Below are 20,715 nucleotides of genomic sequence, written 5' to 3' on the forward strand. Positions count from 1 at the left end.
TCACACGCTTTTCATTATCACGAATAAATAAGATTCATTTCGATCACAAATTTTGACGCTTTCTTCGCGAAGTTTTAAATTATTTAAATTGCAAAGAAGAGAGAGATCTCTACATCTCTCTAAAGTATACTCAATTATATATCTACAGTATCTCTGTTCGAAGATCTAATGTTATCTGTGTGTCAAACAAATGCAACACGACCGATTATAAGAGATACTTAACGTCTTCTACGTCTACGTGTCGCTATAATTTAACAGATAGTGATCCAGAAGGACGAGAAAAAATGCCACGCAACAGTAAGACACAGGGAGAAATGCACGGATGCGGAAAAGGGGTGTGGCATGGACTCAGACATTTCACTGTTTTCTAACAGAGAAAGAGACGATTCCCGAGAGTTGAATTATAGGAGGAACGCGATAGGTGGTCCCAGACGGACTGGCTCTTCTTTCGCGAGCGAGATAATCGAAGTCTAAATAAATAAAAACATTTCTCCCCTCGCTTCGTCGACACACCCGTTCGAGCTGCGCTCGTCAGTTTGCCAGAATTGAATTTGACATCGCAACAAGATACGCTCTCTCGAATAAAACAGAAAAGTCATTGTTGCAAATTTCCTCCATCGGCGTGTTAAAAATGTCTCATCGTGTATTAAACTGTTATGTTATATCATTTTTATTCGATGAAACAATAATTCTAATATCGATATAAATTGCTAAATCATTATTCTTACGATACACAACGAAGATTTATATCACGATTTATCGTCTCAAGTAAAGCGCTGCAATAATTTCATTATTAAATCTGCATTAGTGTACATCACGAATAACAAATTGCAGTCGCGAGTTATCGTACTAGGTACATTCCAGCGTCGATTTCATGTCAGACATGCAACCTCTTCCATGGTTTATTAGGCCGAGATGGTTGTCCACTTGATTTTCGATTCGAAATATCAGCGGGTGGGCATACCTGACAGCTGAACGGTCCGATATCTGTTCACGGTATTATTAACGTTTACGAAAATACGAACACGTTAGCCGCAGAGTCGAAGGGCGAGGTCGAAGCGAAATTAGCTGTCCGATACTAATTAGCTTTCAATCTAATTCCACGCGGAGCTTATAATCACCGACCGAACAAAATCGGAATCGATTGATTCGCTTCGAAAATCGAACGGCGAGTCCCGAATGTAAATGAACGGTTGGATCTTGATTACGGACTGGATATGATTTGACACATCCCATTTAATTTCTTCAAGTTGATTCCAATAATTAGCTAAGAAACGTGTCAAGAATTAAAATAAAAATATGAGAGATAAAGATTATTAAAAACTGAATCGATATACCTTTCTTTATAGAATAAATGTTAATATAATAATAAAGTAAACAAATAATTCTAAATATCTGTTCAGAAAAAATACATAAAACCGAAAATAGAAAACAAGAAGAATACAATACATAATTAACGACCTATTTAAAAAAATCCCGAATGGAGCGATAACGTTCGCCCTCGGAATTCCGAGATATATTTGTCGTACATAGATATATCGATGTGTGTCCCTTTACAATCGTTCGCAAATCGCCGGGAGTGCGCGAGCTGAATTATTCAAAGGAACAGAAACCTCGCAACCCAAGTCCGACATCGCCCGCAACATTCGACGTTTCCTCGAGATATCAAGGAACGGACAAGAGGCTAAAGGATGAAATCGGATAGAGAGAAAAGGAAGTGGGGATGCGAAAGGTCAAGTCCAGTCCGTCGTGGCCTCTCTCGCGAAAGCGCGTGCACCGCACGACTGAACGGCGAAGGCCCGATTTCCATATTTATTCCACGAGGAAGATCTCACACCGGATAGATGGAAAACGTTTCGTCGTGACGCTCCATCCGGCGAGATGGACGAGTTCGCGACGGCCGGCAAAAATCGCCCCATTGCATCTCTTCGTGATCGAGAAAACCTCTCTTGATCGGCAACAACGTGAATCACGAATTCAACGTGTCGTTCCTTGAACTTGAAGATTACGGATACAGAAATGCAAATTGATAGAGATACTTTCTCGTATCGTAAAATATTTTAAATGATATAAAATTATATGAAGTCACCAGATGATAATTAAAAAATGGTAATAATTCAATCGACCAATTCTGTGAAAATTCAATAAATTTACTTATTTGCCAGAATTGGTCGATTGAATTATTACCATTTTGTAAAATATTTTACTTCATTAAAATTCTGAATAAATATCTTGTTGTACCGAGTCAACATTATTCTTCGAGAGCGCATAACGCGAGATTATACTTTGTTGTGACGTCTACCGTATACTTATTAATGCCCGATTTTCGGAATTCTCGTCGGTCGAGTGCATCGCGCGCGGCACACTCGACTCGAAAATCCTTTATCCTCAAATCGCCGGAGATAATTTGGTCGGTGTAGACACGGCAAATATCTGTACAAGAGATCGGAATAAGGGTTGGCGTGTCGGTGGTGGCGATGGCGGGGAACGAGAGAGGGAGGTCGGCGCGCGGAAAGTCTATGTAGGTTATAGGGGAACGGGATCACTAATACAGGAGATGTTTGCGAACCTGTTAATAATGCCGCGTTTGCTCGCCGGGTTATTAGTGATAGCAAACACTTAAATTGTTCTACCGTGGATTAGTAATAGGCGCAGCTGCAAAACTCCGGTCGGCTGCACGTGAGCTTTTCTCGACGGCACGTCGAGTTGTTTCGCCAAGAATCAGGGGGGGGTCTCTTGTTGTAAGCAGGCGTTTGTAATCAAGCTTCTTCAAGTGTTCGTGTAAATGCGATCTTTTAAGACAGTTGGCGAAAATTGCTTTCATAATTATGCCTATACCGTTTCATCGTTTACTTTCTGCACTACACATTTTTCAATTATTTTCCAAATACATAATGACATTTGCAAAGTAAGATACATTCGCAAGATGCGTTGTAAATATTGAATTAGCGTGCTCGTCTCTGCAATTTATTTCATTGGAAATAAATGTTTGTTATATCTTTGAAGAGATTTTTCACTTTGACTTACAGGCGACCAAACAACAACTTCGATAAGTCGCGTGTTTGTCAAAGTATCGCCTCAGCCGCGATACAATCTTACTCCCGTATAGCTTATAGAGCGTAGCTCGGTATATTCTCCGGTAACACAGCTTTTCCTGTAAAAGCCCTTTCCAGAGCGCGAACAGCGCCAGCATGCGCGGCGTTATATCCCCCAGGATCCGCCTTGAACACATCCAGCGAAAACCAAACTGGTTTAGCTTTAAGCACGTTAGGTACCCCTTTAATAGCTTATAGGTAAACAAAATTAACATATCTTAACAGCGTTAAGAATTTCCGCGTACCCCCGCACCACCGCTGCAGCCCCGGGCAGACGACGGGGCTAAAGGGGTAAGTTTGTTAAGTAGCGACGAGCGCGAAACCGCCACGAGGAACGATGCCGAAGACACGCGATACCGAAGATACGCGAGATCTTCACGACGTTGTCTTATATTTTCCCGGATATCCCGGATTATGATAGCCGCGAGGCAAATCAATTTTATCCACCAGGTTTCTCTCGAATTTCTGCATTAAAACCTTCCAAGGACCTTCCATCATTACATCTACGTATATATTCTGTATTTTTATTTTTTTTTTTTAATTTTATTCTCGTCGATAAAAACTACTCGACATGTCTCCAAATCACAACTTTATTTTCGGTATATCATACCGATGACAGTGAATAATATCGCGCGAGTAGCTGAATGCAATTGTCATCGCGCAACAAATGACTGGATCGAAACGTTCCAGACTAATCCATCGTGCGGCTAAGGAGAAATTTGTGTTAAGATATTTGCGTTCGCGAGAATAGAGAGGTTTCGTAATATATATTCGCGGCGCGACGGATATTTCTAGTTAACTCGAACAATATTGATTCAGAAGAGAATGCGAAGACGAAAACGCGATGACGGATGAATACGCGCCGTGATGCCGCGACAAAATATTTATTCGCGACGGTACACGATTTCGGAACATATTTTGGCATCCGTTCGCACTTTCGTGTTACTCAACGAGCATAAATGCATAATGATCATCCTTTGTTTTAACATACTTGTATTGCGAATATCGTGTTTTAGCACGTCGGCGAGGCAATACGTGCATTAGCCATCAAAACGGGATAAGTCGCGTCCTCCTGATGTGAATTCTCGTTGCCCGCAGGACGTTGCTAAATATCCGAAAGCCCGGGCGGATTGGCGTGCTGACAGTTCTCGGCGCAGCATAATTCGTTCTCCACGAGTCGAGTCGAACATCGTTACATTAATATTCTGGCAGCGTCGTCCTCCGAACGGTTACTTTACGTGATTTTAATTTCTCCACGGTCTTTGTAATGGCCGGCCTACTCTCCGGCTTGCAGTTTTCGCTCGCAAAATCCGCAATCCACGAGAAAGTCGGTTCTCGATCGTTGCATACGCGAACGCTTTTCGAAATGTTATATACCATACGTATAGGTATGTCCCTGCATTTGCGCGTAAAATCTTGCCACCGGGTTTATAATTTTAAAAGTTTATAAAATAGCTATGTTAATATATTAAGTTGAAAATATGAAATGCACAATGTGAAATTATTCCGTGATCAAATACGAATAGAATTTTGCTACAAAGAGACACTAGCGAAACAGGAGAAGCAAGCAAGGGAGAAAACGAGGAACTAGGAGAAAAAAAAAGAAATATGAAAATGAAAAGAGAAGAAGAATCAATGACCTCGCGACGACTGCAAAGGTTTCGAGCCGAAGAGACACAAATGCATCGCGATGAAATACTCAACGACAGCGCATTCACGGTGGGTCGTTATAGTGGGTCTTTATGTTTCACAACAAAGCATAAATATAGCTGATTCGCCTAAGGATGCCTTTGTACAGATTACACTGGCTGATCCACTATCGAGATATCTGCGTGGGATGTGTGTGGGGTGTACTATTCTCTCGCGGAGTGTCCCAGACGACACGTCGGCTACCAAAAATGAGAGAAAACGAGAGCGAAGCGACCGTAAACACGGCATTCTGCGCATTTTGCGTTCCGACAGTCGCGTTTATAAGATTCTTGTATCTTGTAAATGACAAGAGATATTCTAACGATTCGATCAAATTGAACGAGTAAATTTCGATTAAATTAGGATTTAGATATTCTTATCAATAATCTAATTAACATGTCATCCTCAAATAATTGACAGAGCATCGTAATCAAAATTTAAAATACGTCGAAAATTCGATAACTTTAGCAGAAAAAAAATGACTCTTTGAATAATGATGGGCAAAAGCGGTCTCGATTATTATCGAGAATATGTATTTCGAGTCCCGTGAGTCATGAGTGATGACGGTGTGTCGTCGTTGTCGGGTCATACACTCGGGAGAGTCAATGCCAGAAATAATATCGGTATACTCGTACGTCGGTAGAGGCGGGGGTGATGTCCCAACATCATCGGTTAACGAACTAAATTTATCCGTCGGGTTCATCCCGCGGCTTCTTTCTCCTCCCTTCCGTCTCCATTTCCCTTCTTCTCATCGCAACTTGTTCTTGCTCTCCGCGCAGCATCTCTCACTCCTTACGATCCTTTCTTCTTTGTGACAGACAAGAATTCGAGAGATACACGAAATCCGCACTTTCCAAATTGGCGCATTCAACCTTTTGGGCCCCCGGAATTATTCATGAGCCCGCTGAAAAGCCAGCCCGCGACGAGTCGTGATGGTATTAAGATGTCGTGCGTATTTGTTGAAATATTCGCGGTGCGCGAGACATGCACACGCTGAAATTCGCGTGTGCAACCTTGTGCGCCAGAATTAATTCCGAGTCCACTGAAAAGCCTGGGAGCGGGCGAGCGATTATTTTGAAACGCTGGAGTGTGACATTAAAGAAAGCATGTGCGAATGTTCGCGGATAATGTGTCTCGAGATTTGGAATGTAGCCGCATTACGCGTTGATAATTGTCACCATCAGATATGCAGCGCATTAAATTACAAGACGATGCAAAGTAAAATCAAATATAGGATTCGATACACTGATTGTATATATCAAGTGGAAAGTGCGACGTATACTTTCACAGGTTTCTTGCAGTTTGATCGTGAAAGTTCACGATTTTCGTATGAAAAATTGGAATATGCTCGAGGCATATTAAATTCTCGAAGGCGCTCGCATTTTTTGAGAATGTCCCGATACTCTTCTCGCGTGCAATAAAATCGAAACGAATATATAAGAAGACAGAACTGCGAGAAAGTAAAACCCGACGTGGTATTAGACCATACACGTACATATTTTAATCGTTACAATTACCAACTCGACGGTTGATTTACGTCTTACCGATAACAGGAACAAAGAGAAATCATTACGCCTCGGGATACGAACTTTTAGATTACCGCATAGTATAAGAGTATATTCACGAGATTAAACGAGTATTGCTGCAACATCTCGGGGCGAACTCAAGCGAACGCAGTTGGCCGATCAATTTGAGGAAAATAAAAGATGATTAAAAAAATATTTTAAAAGCCCCCCCAAATACGACGTGTACGTATTTGTTATCCCTCGATCGCCAAAGGGCCCCAAATAAATACGCAACCCCGTATCATTCAGCGAACAGACTAAGGGGTTTATACGGGGGCCGGTGATAAACAGTGTCGCTCATTCACAATGGCCGACAAACACGCATTAAAGCGGACTAATATGAAGTGTATTAATGTGCGCGGCATTGTCTAACCCACGTTGTACACGGCTACTGTCGTGGGGCCCGGCTTTATCCCACCGTGGGGGGCCCAGCGGTGCCCTGCGTATGTATGTATATAGAGCCTCCTTGATATACCCGGTGACTTTTTAAGGAACCCCGCGACGAGATCGGATGGGACATATTTACTTATCATTATGGTGATTTTATTACCGAGTCGCGACGATCACTCTTCGACCAAGTGTTACAAATGGGTTTTGCAGCTTTGAATTTGCAGTCCACAAAAGGGACATTTTTTTTTAAACAGTGACAGATAGATATAATAGTAATCGGAATTTTTTTATTAAATCTATCTTATATCGTTTGGACATATAAGATAAGCAAGATAAACGTAAAAAATGACGTATGATTTCAAAGATCTTTCTACGTGTCCTTCTCTCTTCGTCAATATATTTTCTCTCGCAATTGTAACTGCAAATGTGACAATTGTCATGCTGGCTATTTACACGATTCAATATAATAATTACGTAGTACACAATAATTAGTAATAATAAAATATTATAAAATGTATAAATAGTTATTAGTTTTTTCCCACTATTGCTAGAAACTTTTTACAGAGAGATAAATCGTATACGTATTTATTTTTTTTCGAAAAATATAGCGCACGTTAATGAATGAAAATATATCGAGATGTGTTAAGAGCGAAAAAATGTAAAGCACACCCCGTACGGAACCAATCGCGGGGTGCTGCGAGCTAGTTCTGCCCACCGGTCTAAATTATGGGGTCGCCGGCCAACTCGCGCCACGCATAAATGATTGCTCGTGTTATGTTAAACAACCGGGCTTGGAGAGCTGCCCCGAGAGCTCACCCACGAGACACCCGATGGAGGTAGAAGAGAAGCGGTTGGATAAAAGAGAAAGAGGTGGAGGCAAAAGTTATTTATCTCGAGCAGTCGCATGAGCAAGGATTTTGAATAATTCCAAGCGATGCACAAGTCGAGGATGTTATCCCGTAGGGCACGTCAAGTCGTCTATAAATACTCATTAAACTTTGCTAACTTTTTTTTTTAAATGCACACTTGTAAAATTCTATAATATTTAATAAAATATGTCCTGTAATCATTATAGATTTAAATAACGAAAAAATTAAAAATAACAAAATATCTCTTTTATATCTTATTATAAATTTTTATTAATTATTTTATGATGCGACAGACATATATAAACTATTCCTCGTTCCTATTGCAATTTCTTGAAAACATTCAGGCAAGTACGTGGCTAATGCAGCATCGAAAAAAAAATCTTCAAGTTTACCGAACCAATCCACGGGGTGCTGAGAAGTCCGAGCTCCCGTAGATGCACGAATGTCTTAGGAACCAAAAATATAATCGGCTCGAAGATCGGTTGGTCAGTGACCAGTGGGGAAAAAGACATATTAGAGACATCATAATGCCAGAGCGTAGCTGTGTTCCAATTTATAACTGGATGATATCACGATAAAGGCTCAGGTTCGAGGCATTGTGTTCGGTACGGATTCGTTCCTAACGTTGCAGCAGGCATCGACTGCCTGGGTGAGGTCTTGGTTCTTTGGTGGGCCGGCTCAGGATATCCTTTTGATATCCTGTTAACTAATGCCCGCTATTCATTACTGACGTACAGCTGGAAAGATCTATTTCTCGTCTGTTTTTCGTCTAAATAATACTGCCCTTCTACTGTAAGAGATTCCCTATGGTCTTAATTATTATACAACAAGAGCGCATACGATTTTTGTTCGTGTTAATACTTTATACGAATAACGAGAGCAAAAAAAATTGAGTCATTATTCCTTCACGTTTTGATAAAATTTTTAGATAAAATTCTATGAGAATTCCCAGATGCACAAAGTCTTCTTTTTGTATAAAGCAGTAATTTTGCATAGGATTTTTTTTTCTATTAAGACTTATTCTCTATTTTATGTTTCGAAAAATGTCATGAAAAAATTTGAAGGATACTAATTTTGTATCCTTACTCTTAATTCTCGAGCCTGTTAACGGAATGCGTTTTTAAGACATTTGCGGCCTCTTCATTCGGCGGCACGCGTTTACGATTTCATTGTGTAACATATGTTCAGTCCGCGAGACTGTAGCCAGTATGTTTACGACTGGTGCCAGTCCGGTAGTGTCTCTATATTCGGTTTCGGTTCTCGACCGCAAAGCTGCTCAACATGTATCAGTGTCCACCAGTGCGACGTGTGTGCAGACATCAGAGGAAGAGGACGTAGGTGAGGCTAGGTCCGGACAAGAGCGAGGTGCCTGCATTGTTGCAGATCCATTGTTAGGCCTGAGTCAGAAGAGAGGTAGGCCTGGCCACATTGGTACCGCCTACCAACAGACTGACCCCGACGTGGAAGAATCCGGCCAGCGACGTCCTCTTCGATGATCCTTTACCTCTAGCTTTTACCTCTGGCTTTTCAAGTAACAAAGATCAAATTATGCAGTCCCCCGTGATATTCTCATGCTCGTGCATTCTATAGCTTTTACATCATTCAATATCGTAAAATAATAATTATCCATCTTTCTCGTAAATAGAATAACTAAGTATCGTCTCTAGCTGCGATACGCTTGATATGCGTCTCGTATTTATTCGCAGAATGACTTTCCGAGCATGAGCGATCAAAGAGAATAATTCTGGAACGTACGCTAAAGACAGTATAGTCTTTCACTTTTCGGGTCTTTGTTGCACACGTTGCGTGTCACACATGCGAATGAAGCAAGTTCTTCAACGTGAGTCAGCCGTGCCGATCGTGGCCTTCTTACCTTGACTTCATTCAACGATTTTAACTCCTCGTTCGCGTAATTTCGAAAAACCCAGGCAATCTCGCGATCAAAAATTTGACGATCATAAATAAAAATTCAATTCTTTCTTTATTGTATTTTAAAAATATATTTTCGTCAGAAATAATGGTTAATGATAAATCATATAGATAACATTTCTCTGTAATGCTTTTTACTAGCCGTGATAATATTTATCTAATGTGGTATTTATAAAACAAGAAATAACTAAGCATACGCAGATACATCTCTTTCATTGCGTTAAAACATATCGGCGAAAAGCAGGGAAATAGAAAAAACAAGGAATGCAGGATTAAATACGAACATCCATGACAAGAACGCATTTTGCGTTGAAAAGTAAAGTGAAATAGTTAATAAGCCGGTGGCGGAACTAAACCTTAACGTGCTTCGCCATCACAAGAGGAGCAAAAATTAAGAAGATTAAAAGGTCGAAAAGCCGCTGAAAAGAGTATACCTTATAGCGGAGCCGGAGAAGCATTTGCGATTGTAATGTCCATTAAAATTGTAATCCCTGGACAGTGGCACGATTCTCTTATATTTTACGCAAAAGTCGAAACATTCCGAGATTTGAAGAGCCAGAGCGAACGATCGCTCATAAATATTCCAAATATTGAAACATTTCCTTTCATCAAATTGTGGATTCTATATCTCAGCATCGCTCATTTTATTTGTATAAAATATGTAATAATCTAAATATATGAAATATTTTGAAAAATCATATTCTCTTTCATTCTATTTCTATGTCGATCGTTAATATCGATATCGTATTATTCGAACTCACAAATAAGCACATTAATTCTTCAGAATTATTTAAATTATAATACATATAAAAATACAGAAACTGTTTCGTCTGTTCCATAAAGTTGTATGAAAATTTATGCTTTTGGCCATGACTCCTTTATCCCGCGACAGAACTGACGATCTTTGCCCAATGACAAGCTTCGTCCGAAGAAATTATTACGTCACGGCGATTTAAAAGAAATAGCCTTCGCGCGCTACAGAAGCGGCGGTATTGTATCGTTTAATTCCCCGAATCTCGTGACGAGGAATCCTGCATAATTATACAAGACAATTTTCTCACGAGACGAGCGCGACATACGAGCCACAGAATGATGATCTCCACCAAATGAACCGCCGATGACGCTAACTGTCATGCGACGCGCGCATGACCGACCTGGTTGAACCCGCTCGCTAACAAGCCCCATTGCCACTTTATTATCGCGTCCGGATCGCCCAGGAATAGCCACAAATCACGTGGAACTGGTTATCCGGTGCGTCATACGCGCGTTCCTACGTTCGTATATCTCCGCGGTATTATCCACTGGTGTACTTAGACTGGTTCACTTATGTGAAATACGATGTGAAGTATTCACGTGGCCTGCTCAAACACAACAAACAGATCTCTCTCTTCCCAAAACTTATCCCCAAGTCGCGATTATTATTCACGGCCGGTCTGATTGCGTAATTAGATCGTGTCACCGAAAGACAATTATTGCTCCAGAAAACATTACGAAAATTTCGGAGCTGTTCTCTGAAATAATCGTGGACATTCGTGAGAAATTTTAGACATACTGTGATCTCACGTAAAATAGCGAATTCGTTAACGCGATGGAATTTTAAATATTCATATATATATATATATATATATAAAATAATACAAGTACAAGTCAAACATATATTATAATAAAAATGAATTTTGAATTTTATGAACATTATTTATACGTGCCATAATTACCACGTTGAATTGCTAAAACTGTATTATCCAAATTTCTACTTTAATACTTAGAAAAAGTATATATATGTATAAATCAAGATTTTGAAAACATTAAATCATTATTAAATTATTCTACGCAATATTTGTGTATTGCATCGACTATTATCTATAGTCTGAATTTGTGGATAATACAAATAATAAACCGAACCAAATTAATTAAAATAAAAAGTGGTAGCAACGCGTTTTTCATAAGCTCAGATTCATCGATTTAAAATTAGTTGCTCCTTACAAGCTCGTTCAGATATTGATTTTCCCATATATAATACATATATACGAGTACATATGAGCTCACATTAATTCCCGGATCGAGATCCTTTAAAGCGGGAGGATCAATGGCTACTGTCATTCCTAAATCACGCCTTATGACGGGAACAGATGTACACTAGCCTGTCAAATATAGTCCCCACAATAAGTCGCCGTGTACAAGCAGCGGTGTATATTTGACTGCGATAGCCTCCCTCATCCCCTTCGTTCAGTTTTCTACCCCGCTTCGAATCTGAGGCTTTTCGTGGCACATCGCACCGATACGATGCTCGCAAACAGATCAGCAAGCAACCCCCGAGAGAAAAATAGCTAGTCGCAGTACGCGCGTATGTACATACATATATAATATGTATATAAAGACGATGGTGTATCTGTATCAATTGTATGCATATGCGGGGCCTTCCACCTTTGCGGACTCCTCCTTCGACTTTCTTCTTTGCTTCTCCCCTTTCCCCCTTTTATAGATATACAACATATCTACGTATATTTGTCGCGCTTAACCATTATATGGTTTATCGTTATTGTTCGTCAACAACGGGGGCACCTAAGGCCCTCCTCGAAGCCTTACACGACGAAGAATGGCTCAAAGGAAGAGAGAGGCAGAGAAGAAAGAAAGAGACGAGTAACCGCTATTAAACCAACATACATACCTTACGCGATCTTCATTTGAATACGATTATGGATAACGCGATACCAGAACCCGCGCCGCGATATCAATAAATTTGATATTCAAATGGACGATCCGTCTTTTGTTCTAGCTGGGATTCTTCCCAATCGAGAATCGATCGAAGATCGAGAATATACTTGGCGCAGGTTTTCTGCTACGCTTTTAGATACGATCGTCAGGAATATTCGCGGTTACCAGCAAGTCTTTTCTGCATGTAACGTTAATTATCTCTCTTACTACCTTAAATATTCTATGGAAACGCAAATTATATTCCTGTCTTCGGGAAATACATCTCGTAAAAGTCACGCAAGAAGCGATTCAACGCGAGCTATTACTTTTCGCATCTTTTACGAGTAACTTTCATCAACGAGATTTGTTTCCTCGCGGTAAACGATGATTCGCATGGTATTTCGTTGCAGTGTACATAAACGTAGTCGTATTAAACCGTTATGCGTCGCGGAAACTTTGTTTATTTAGAGGTTATTTATTTGACAGAAACATCGCGAAGACGTGGTGAATCTACGCGCGTATCCTATATACGGAAACTTGCATTACAAACGCGATACGTCGCGGCGTCGTCTCGTGGAAGAAGTAAAGGACTAAATTTAGCATTGGCAAATATCCCGCCGTCGCGAACGGTCCCCCGAGTCGATTCGAGCAAACGCTAATGTTTCGAGCACGATCGTATGCTGAATGGCGAGCCCACATAATGCAATTATATGCGCTGTCTAGCGTCTCGGCAAACTGCAAGACAAATTAGTACGAAATTTCATCAGAAGACGGGCTAAAGACAGCTAGAGTACAATGCGCGATGATTTTACCGATCACGTTTCCGTCTTTTCAACAGAGAAGTCGACAAACAACCCATTATTTCCTAGTCCATTCAGAAGAAACACTTGTAAATCAATTATTATCTTTTATATCGCGAAATCAAATTCTATTCCTTTTTCATGATTCTGATATCATACTGTCACGATATTATATATTGCAAGAAATTCTGAATTCAAGCACTTTAAACAATTAATCGTGACATCGTATGCTTTTAATATAATCTACGTTGAAATACTAATTTTGTAATCTGTGAGATTAAAAACGACATGAATATTTTAAAACATTTGCGTAAGGACATTTCGTTACCTTTGGCCGAAAATTTTCTCTACAAATTTTTCATCGAGAGAACACGTATTCTCACGATATATATCTGTCGACTCGTAATCTGACCAAAAGATGAGATGCATTCCGGGCGCGAGAGTTGCATTTGGCAGCGCGAGATACGCGATCTGTGACATTTCTATACCAAATATATCGCACAAAGCGACGCCGCCTCGCACTGTCATATTAAATATTATTTATGTCCCCTCGTATACAAAGCAAGAAAGAGACGGAGAGAGACCGGTTGACTCGCTTGAATCTGAGTTTTGTGTCTGTGTGCGTGTGCATGTACCTATATATATATATATATATACCTGCATAAAGAACGCACGTTCGAAATGCGTAACCGCGATGCACAAAGCGACGCGAGTATACGAAGACTCCGAATCGGAAAACAATATCGATCCATTGTTCAGACCGGCCAATAAATATCATAAATATCGGCCGGTTGAATTATCGGTCCGATCTTGCACGCTGAAACATCGTACGAGTCGATTCTCGTGGCCGGATTAGGCCCTTTTTCTGCGCGACACATACTTGAGCATGTACAACTAGAGTACGTGGAATAGGATTTGCACCTCGTTGGCCCTTTGTACATGAACAAAGAAGTTCACGTATTATATTATACCGTATAATACCGTGGAAAATCCCAGCGACAATTCTACGATGCGATAATATCCTATTCTTTCATCTTATTGAATTCATATATAAATAAGCTCTCTCTACCTTTTAAACTCTTATTAAAATTCTTGAGAAATTTGCAAATGAATTATATATATGATTTTTTCTACATTATATATAATATTCGAAAGCTTCCATTTTCCATATCGTTAATTGGATCGTTACATACTGCTCGACATAAATTTATAATAACAAAGACGTCGATCCTCTCCCCCTTTATTGTACTTGTGTACGTATCCAATTTATTTGAAACTCAAGCAAGAGTTTCGGATTTAGACAGATACTGCCTTTGCACGATAAAAGAAACTTCCTCAACCGTATATAAAAATGCGCGTATTGTACACTGTCACAGAGAGGTAACATTATATCACATTTGTCGTCGTGTACCGAACTGAGACATGTATTTCTACTCACGTTTCAGCATCCCTTTGTACGTCCTCCCGTTATGGATCTGACATCACGACGAAACGATTGAATCTAGAAGAAAAATACAGTCGTGTTACTTTTATTAGACTCGATGTTTTTCGTAAAAGCGAAATTCCGCAAACAACCATATACTATATATATATATATATATATATATATATATATATATATATATGTATCATTTATTTCAAATTGCGATTTAATAATACCATTCAATATGTCAGTCTATAAATGATAAGTAAGAGCTACATCAACTCATTAAATACTCGAGATTTGCTTAGTAATCATGTGTTTATAAACCTGTTATATTCTGTTCCCGCAAATAATTCTGTTGAATTCTACAATAATACCGTATCTAGACATTTCTACAAAGCAGAAAAGCAATTTGCATAATCTTCAAATAAAATTCAGAATTTAAAGCGTTGCAGCAAAGAGATGTTATGACACAGGCTCTGCCATCTCTTAGTGGTCGCTGGAAACTGCGTTCGTCTGCCAGTGATCCTCAATTTAAGGATGCTGTACCTCTAAACGGATCGCAGAATACGAATACGCGCGCGAGACCTTCGGTTTTTTCGTCAAAAAAGGTACGAAATCGATCGTAGGCAGTCCGTTTTTTTTTTCGCGCGTCGTAATTTTCGCAACAAATGCAAAACAAAGTTGGAAATTTTTCAGCGATACGTACAAAGATAAGCCAGACGTGATTGAGAACCAACGTCAAAAAGAACGATTTTCGATGTAGCAAGGAAATCCCCGGGCGGCAATACGGTCGCAGTCTTTCCACCTTATCGATATTAGCATACAAGAGCAGTTTGCAAAATCGTTACGTGTCGCGAAAGTGCACGTCTGGGCCTACTAAAGGCTATCTCGCCGAATAAAACGATCTTTAAATAACATATTACGCCGATGCACTTGCCGGACAAGCGCGACAGAAGAATAACTTTAATGATTTCAATCGCAAGCAGTCTAGATAATAATATATACTATCGTTAGTTAAACTGCAACGTTACGAGATACTGTGTAATTGTTACGATAAGAGAATAATATAGAGAGAATAGCAATTACGACTTTATATATCGAATATATTTCGAATTCTGAAGAAAAAAAAAAAAAAATTCGACAAGAGCTTTATAAATGCTATTTTAATCGTATATAGATATTGTTAATTATAAAGCCTTTTCGCTTTGTATTTTGAATCGATTAGCGGTTTTTAAAATAAAAATATGATTAAGTTGTGTGTATACGCGTGCACAACCATTTCTAAAAAAATATCCATTAATCCTGAACTTTTTGCATACGTCATTAACACAGCAAGACACAACAGATATTACGCTAAGCCGTGAAGGAGTTAACACGGTGCGATTACGCGAAGAATGTCGCGCGATGCACGCACTTTGCGCGAATGCGTGAATTCAGACACGGCATAATCTCCCATCGAGTGGGCGAATAGGCACCGTGGCGAAGGGGTGCTACAACACTCAGGAGATGGGTGGTAAGTGCGCGGGGGTGGACGGGGGTGTAGAGTGAAAGAGGATTGCCGATCCATCCATGAGAGATGACGCCAGTCCCTGAATGCGGGATAAAACCTCGCTGATGCCCAGCAGAGCGATCCGTGGCATGGAAGCGAGGGGAGAAAAAGAAAAAGAAATATAATGCGAATGAGAAGGAGAGAGAAAGTCACGGAAAAGAGGGACGAAAAGAGAGAAAGAGGGACGCTACTGAATATCGTGGAAAGTAAAACTCAAGGCAGCGAATATCCGAAAGAACGTTGAAGACTCTCCTAAATCCATATAAATTGTCATATTGTTGCGGAAGACTGTGTAGCATACCAATTCGAGATGACACACGATATCTCAAAAAAGGCACCGTTGACAGTGCATATGATTATTATAGCTATTGGAGTATACAGATTTTTAAAAATTCTAATTTGTAGAAAACAAGATTTTTGCGTCATATATTTTTTGAATAAAATACAAAATTAAGCTTTCAGTTTTCCATTGACATAAAAGCAAGACAGTACGTCTCGATTCGTGATTGTAATTGATATGCAGGACATCGTAGGATTCCAATGTATCCATAAATTTTTGGAATCGCCATTGATACAATTCGTCACTCCTAGGGTGGATTAAGGCGATCACCGTAAATAACGGAATGTCAGTCGATGTATTATACCGGGAGAAGTTTCGGGTCGCATTATTATTCCGTCCGCATTTGCTTCTGTACACGTGGCTTCGCGACGCGACTTCCGATCGAAAGCGACTCACTCGCGATCCACGTGAAACATTTTTCCCAAGGCGAAGCGCAAGAATGTTTTCGCGTTTCTAATCAGATGATGCGTCCAAGAGAATTCTAACTCGCAAGACGATCCGAGAAGATTATCGACATGTATCATGAACTCGCTGACGACTCAGAATTTTCTCTTCGTTTCGCCTATCCCCATATCGAAGCGCGATATACTGTCAGCTAGGTCTTTGAAGTCGACTGAAATACGACTCGGTCCTGCAAAGCAGTGGTGTCCAACCTGCAAGGTGTAATCCGCAGAAAGCTTTTATAGATTATCTTGATATATCTGATAAAAGCTAGATATAACGCATTAAATACTTATATTTGTGTTTCTTTTCCATCACGGTATTAAACATTTTAATTTCTATTTCTGTTGGGTAGAATCAATTGTATAATCGTAGAAACTTACACTCCACATAATTAGTAAATAATAAGTTTATTACAAATAAAGACTGTAGAAGAAAATTAATAAAGTTATTTAGGAAATAATCGACTTTTAAACGAAAAGACGTCACCTTCAAGCTCATTGTATATTTTTAACATTTCATAAGCTACTCGGAAGACGATTGGATGTCACTGTTCAAAAAATCATAGGCCGGCATCAGGCGAGATTAGAAGTGGACCGGCACGCAAAGATGTCCAGACAGCTAAGGGATTTCAGTCAAAATACAACTCCTTGGTACCGACGGTAGCCGATAAATTATTATCTCTCGAAGATTAGCCCTGATGTCGCGACCCTCATAAATATCAGTATATTTTCGCCCGGTAAGCCGATTTCCTTTCTGCCGATGGCTTCGAAACGTAGCGAGTGCTGCCAAACCGCGCGAAATCCTTTCTTACCCCTTCCCTCAACGATCCTCGGCGATCGTCTCCCAGGCTCTTTATAAACCGGGAGATTAAAGATGCTTCTCGTATTCCTTTTTAATTTCGCGCCTCTCGGCACCGACGCGGTTAGGTTATTTTCAGTGGTAAAGCCCGTGTCAGCGAACGCCGAATAAAGGATCGAGATAATCGCGCGCGAGAAGATTCGCCTCCTTTCGATGTCCGTATATATAAGTATCGAGAAACGCCGGTAGAAAAAAAGCAGGATGAATCGCACGATGATAACACCTTTCCTCGTAGCTTCTCATATACAGGGTGTTCGCTCGTCCATTGACACTTAAATTTCTTATATGAATATTCCTCGACTGATTTGTCAATCCCGATGATTTTTCAATCATATATATAATTATAAGGAGCTAGAATTTTTTTCGAAATTAAAATACTGGAGTCTATATATGATTTGGAATAATTTTGTTTAAGATACATAGATATTTGATTGTTCCAAAATAGGTATATTTAATACAGACGAATTCTCAACGCAAAAACTGAAATTCAACACACGACAGAGTAACATTCTTTTTGCGAGTCATCCCTTGACAAGCATTCGGGGCAACTTGGGGAATATCTTGGCAATATTCGAGGACACAAACGGTTCGCCATTTTCTTCCAGAACGCACGATATACGTTCTTCTAAAACCTCTTCCGCCATATATGAGCCGGGTCTTACTGCCACGATATATTTTGCAAATCTTTCGCTATTTATCACCAGCGGCATTCGCGAAACCCTTGTGCGCGTAATGCTTTCCCCTTCGTTCGTCAACCGTTTTCATATTTTCGTGCCGTGCTATTTTCTGAAAGCGACATTGCCAGAGATTTCCATAATTCTGAGAAACTGTCGTTCGCACTGTGCGATCGCGCAAAATCTAAAACGCCATTCTAATGCATCTTCTTTCGTAACGCAGCAAATTTTCACAATTTGCAGCAATTGGATCAAAGCTCGAAGTGTATGCGTTGCATTGTTCATTGCAATTCATAAATAATGAAAAAATAAAATAAATAAATCTACAAAATTTTCGTCTCTTTAAATATATATTACATGTTTACGGAAATGAATTGAGTTTTTAACTCAGCATCGTTCTCTATTTTCGGATACATCCCGAAGAGATCTCTCTCGCTCTCGGTTTCGAAGCCGCGTCTCGCTTTCCTTTCCATTTCACCCGAGTGCAAACACCCACGCCGCGCGTCCTTTATCACAAGCCTCGCTGTACCTCGAAGGATCGCGTGTCGTGGAAGATAGCGGGGCCGTTTGTAAAATGTAAAATTCGTAATACATCGCCGCAAAAGTGGAATAAGCCGAGACATACGGGGTGGTACCATCGGCGGCGCAGCACCGGCGGCAGCAACAGAAATAGTGGGGTGGACAGGCGATGGTGCGACCGGGGGTGGGTCGAGGGTAGTAGGAGGGTACGGAGACTCGGTTATGTGTCTCATTTATCAGCACAGATATTATTATGGCTCTACGCGGCCGGAGCTAGGAATTTTACATACGTACGGACATTTGTACCTTCGCGATATAATATAAGGACGTAATAATGCGCACGCATACGAACGAGCCGCCCCACACGAGCTCCCACCCCTCATTGCGCGGACGTTCGCGCACGTAGAGAGCTTTCTTTTTATCCGCACCGACCCGTCAGCAATTTGTATTTGTCGCGTAACGAAATCGAACAAATCATTTCGTCTAATAATGGACGACTGATAGAATTCGATGCAAAATATATTGTATATGTACGGAGTGTGTGTATGTGTACAAAAGAATTCGATCGAAAAAAATAACGAGAAGAGTTACCGATGTATGTAATAAAAATCGCCTGTTTTTCGCCATTGGGAAAAGAGATGACGAAAAGATGATTTACGAAAATGAAGTCGATCTCTCATTCACGTGGCGTAAGACGAGCGTGCACACGTCACGTACAGTACAGGTAGGTAAGAGATCCGGGGCTGCCACCCTCGGGTTCTCCACCTCACCTCGAACCGAAAGGGGGTCCCACCACGGTCGTCAAACCTTAATACATTTACAGCTCACGAGAGCGCTCGCTGGCTGCTCCTGTCGTGAGCGGCAGCGCCGGATATCTGCCAGTGGATCTCTCTATAGAGTGTATCACGTTTGCGCATGTGAATATCGCACGTATAAGTGGAAGAAAGATGGCCCGGGTCGTCCGTCCCCAGCGGCTAACCCCCTGATATATCGTTTACGTGTCTCGGCGTGCATACGTCGTTTGGGACACATGCCTCTTCCACCATCTTTTTTCCTCCTTTTACCTCTCGTCCTGGTCGCCCTCCTTCTTCTTACCGTTCGCCTTCTTTCTCTCTCTCTCTCTTTCCCTCTTTCTCTTCTCGTCTCCTCCCTCTGCTTTTCCTCTCTCTCTCTCGGTGCCACTATACCCCACCGAACATCTACCCTTCGCTCCCTCGAAGATTCCTCGCGAATCCTTACTTTACGAATTCAGAGGACGACGGGACACGTTAGTTCGGGAATCGCGCTTGATGGCCGCTCATATCCTCGCTCATAGCCTGACCCAGTTCCCGAATGGAAATTTTGACATGTCCGACTGTCCGGAGTTTTGATCGCTGTTGACAATCTATGTGACGCTCAAATTCAGTTATATGGAATAGAGAACTGCCGTCATTCCAATGAAAGATGTTGGAAATTCTAAATACAACGATGTGTCACTGCCGTTAAATTTATGAATCCCTCGTTAAAGAATACATTTTTAATCCGATCGTGTCTAAGAAGAAAGCAATACTTATCGAACAAAAAGATTAGGAAATAAAGTAATAAATATGACGAGATAATATCAAGACACGTTATATACAAGCATGTATCAAGGTGTCATGAGTATTGAAGATTTATCATTTAGACACGTATGATTCATGTTTTTTGTTCAATATATTTTTTCAGCTTCTCTCACTATCCCCCTTTCTGTCTGCGTCTTTCTGCTAAATATTTCTCTCTCGAATATTGTACCCTCTAACTTTACCAATTCATGGAAACGGATAGTTCCTGAATGACACTTGACATCTTGCTCGGATCACTCTTGTCACACGACCTACTTCCAAAATGAAGGCTTC

At 40.5% G+C, this 20,715-nt stretch overlaps 1 long non-coding RNA gene across 3 annotated transcripts in view; it reads right to left on the reverse strand.

The window, feature by feature from the left end:
* LOC114940995 (uncharacterized) overlaps positions 1-20,715 on the reverse strand; it is a 176,772-nt gene that overhangs the window by 40,745 nt on the left and 115,312 nt on the right. For all 3 annotated transcript variants that reach the window (XR_003821568.2, XR_003821569.2, XR_003821570.2), the window contains exon 6: positions 14,470-14,532. This is a non-coding gene — a long non-coding RNA (uncharacterized LOC114940995). The remainder of the gene's footprint in view (positions 1-14,469; positions 14,533-20,715) is intronic.

Source organism: Nylanderia fulva, unplaced genomic scaffold (genome assembly GCF_048542155.1).
Source record: "Nylanderia fulva isolate GAGA-0341 unplaced genomic scaffold, ASM4854215v1 Scaffold10, whole genome shotgun sequence".
Classification (NCBI taxonomy): domain Eukaryota; kingdom Metazoa; phylum Arthropoda; class Insecta; order Hymenoptera; family Formicidae; genus Nylanderia; species Nylanderia fulva.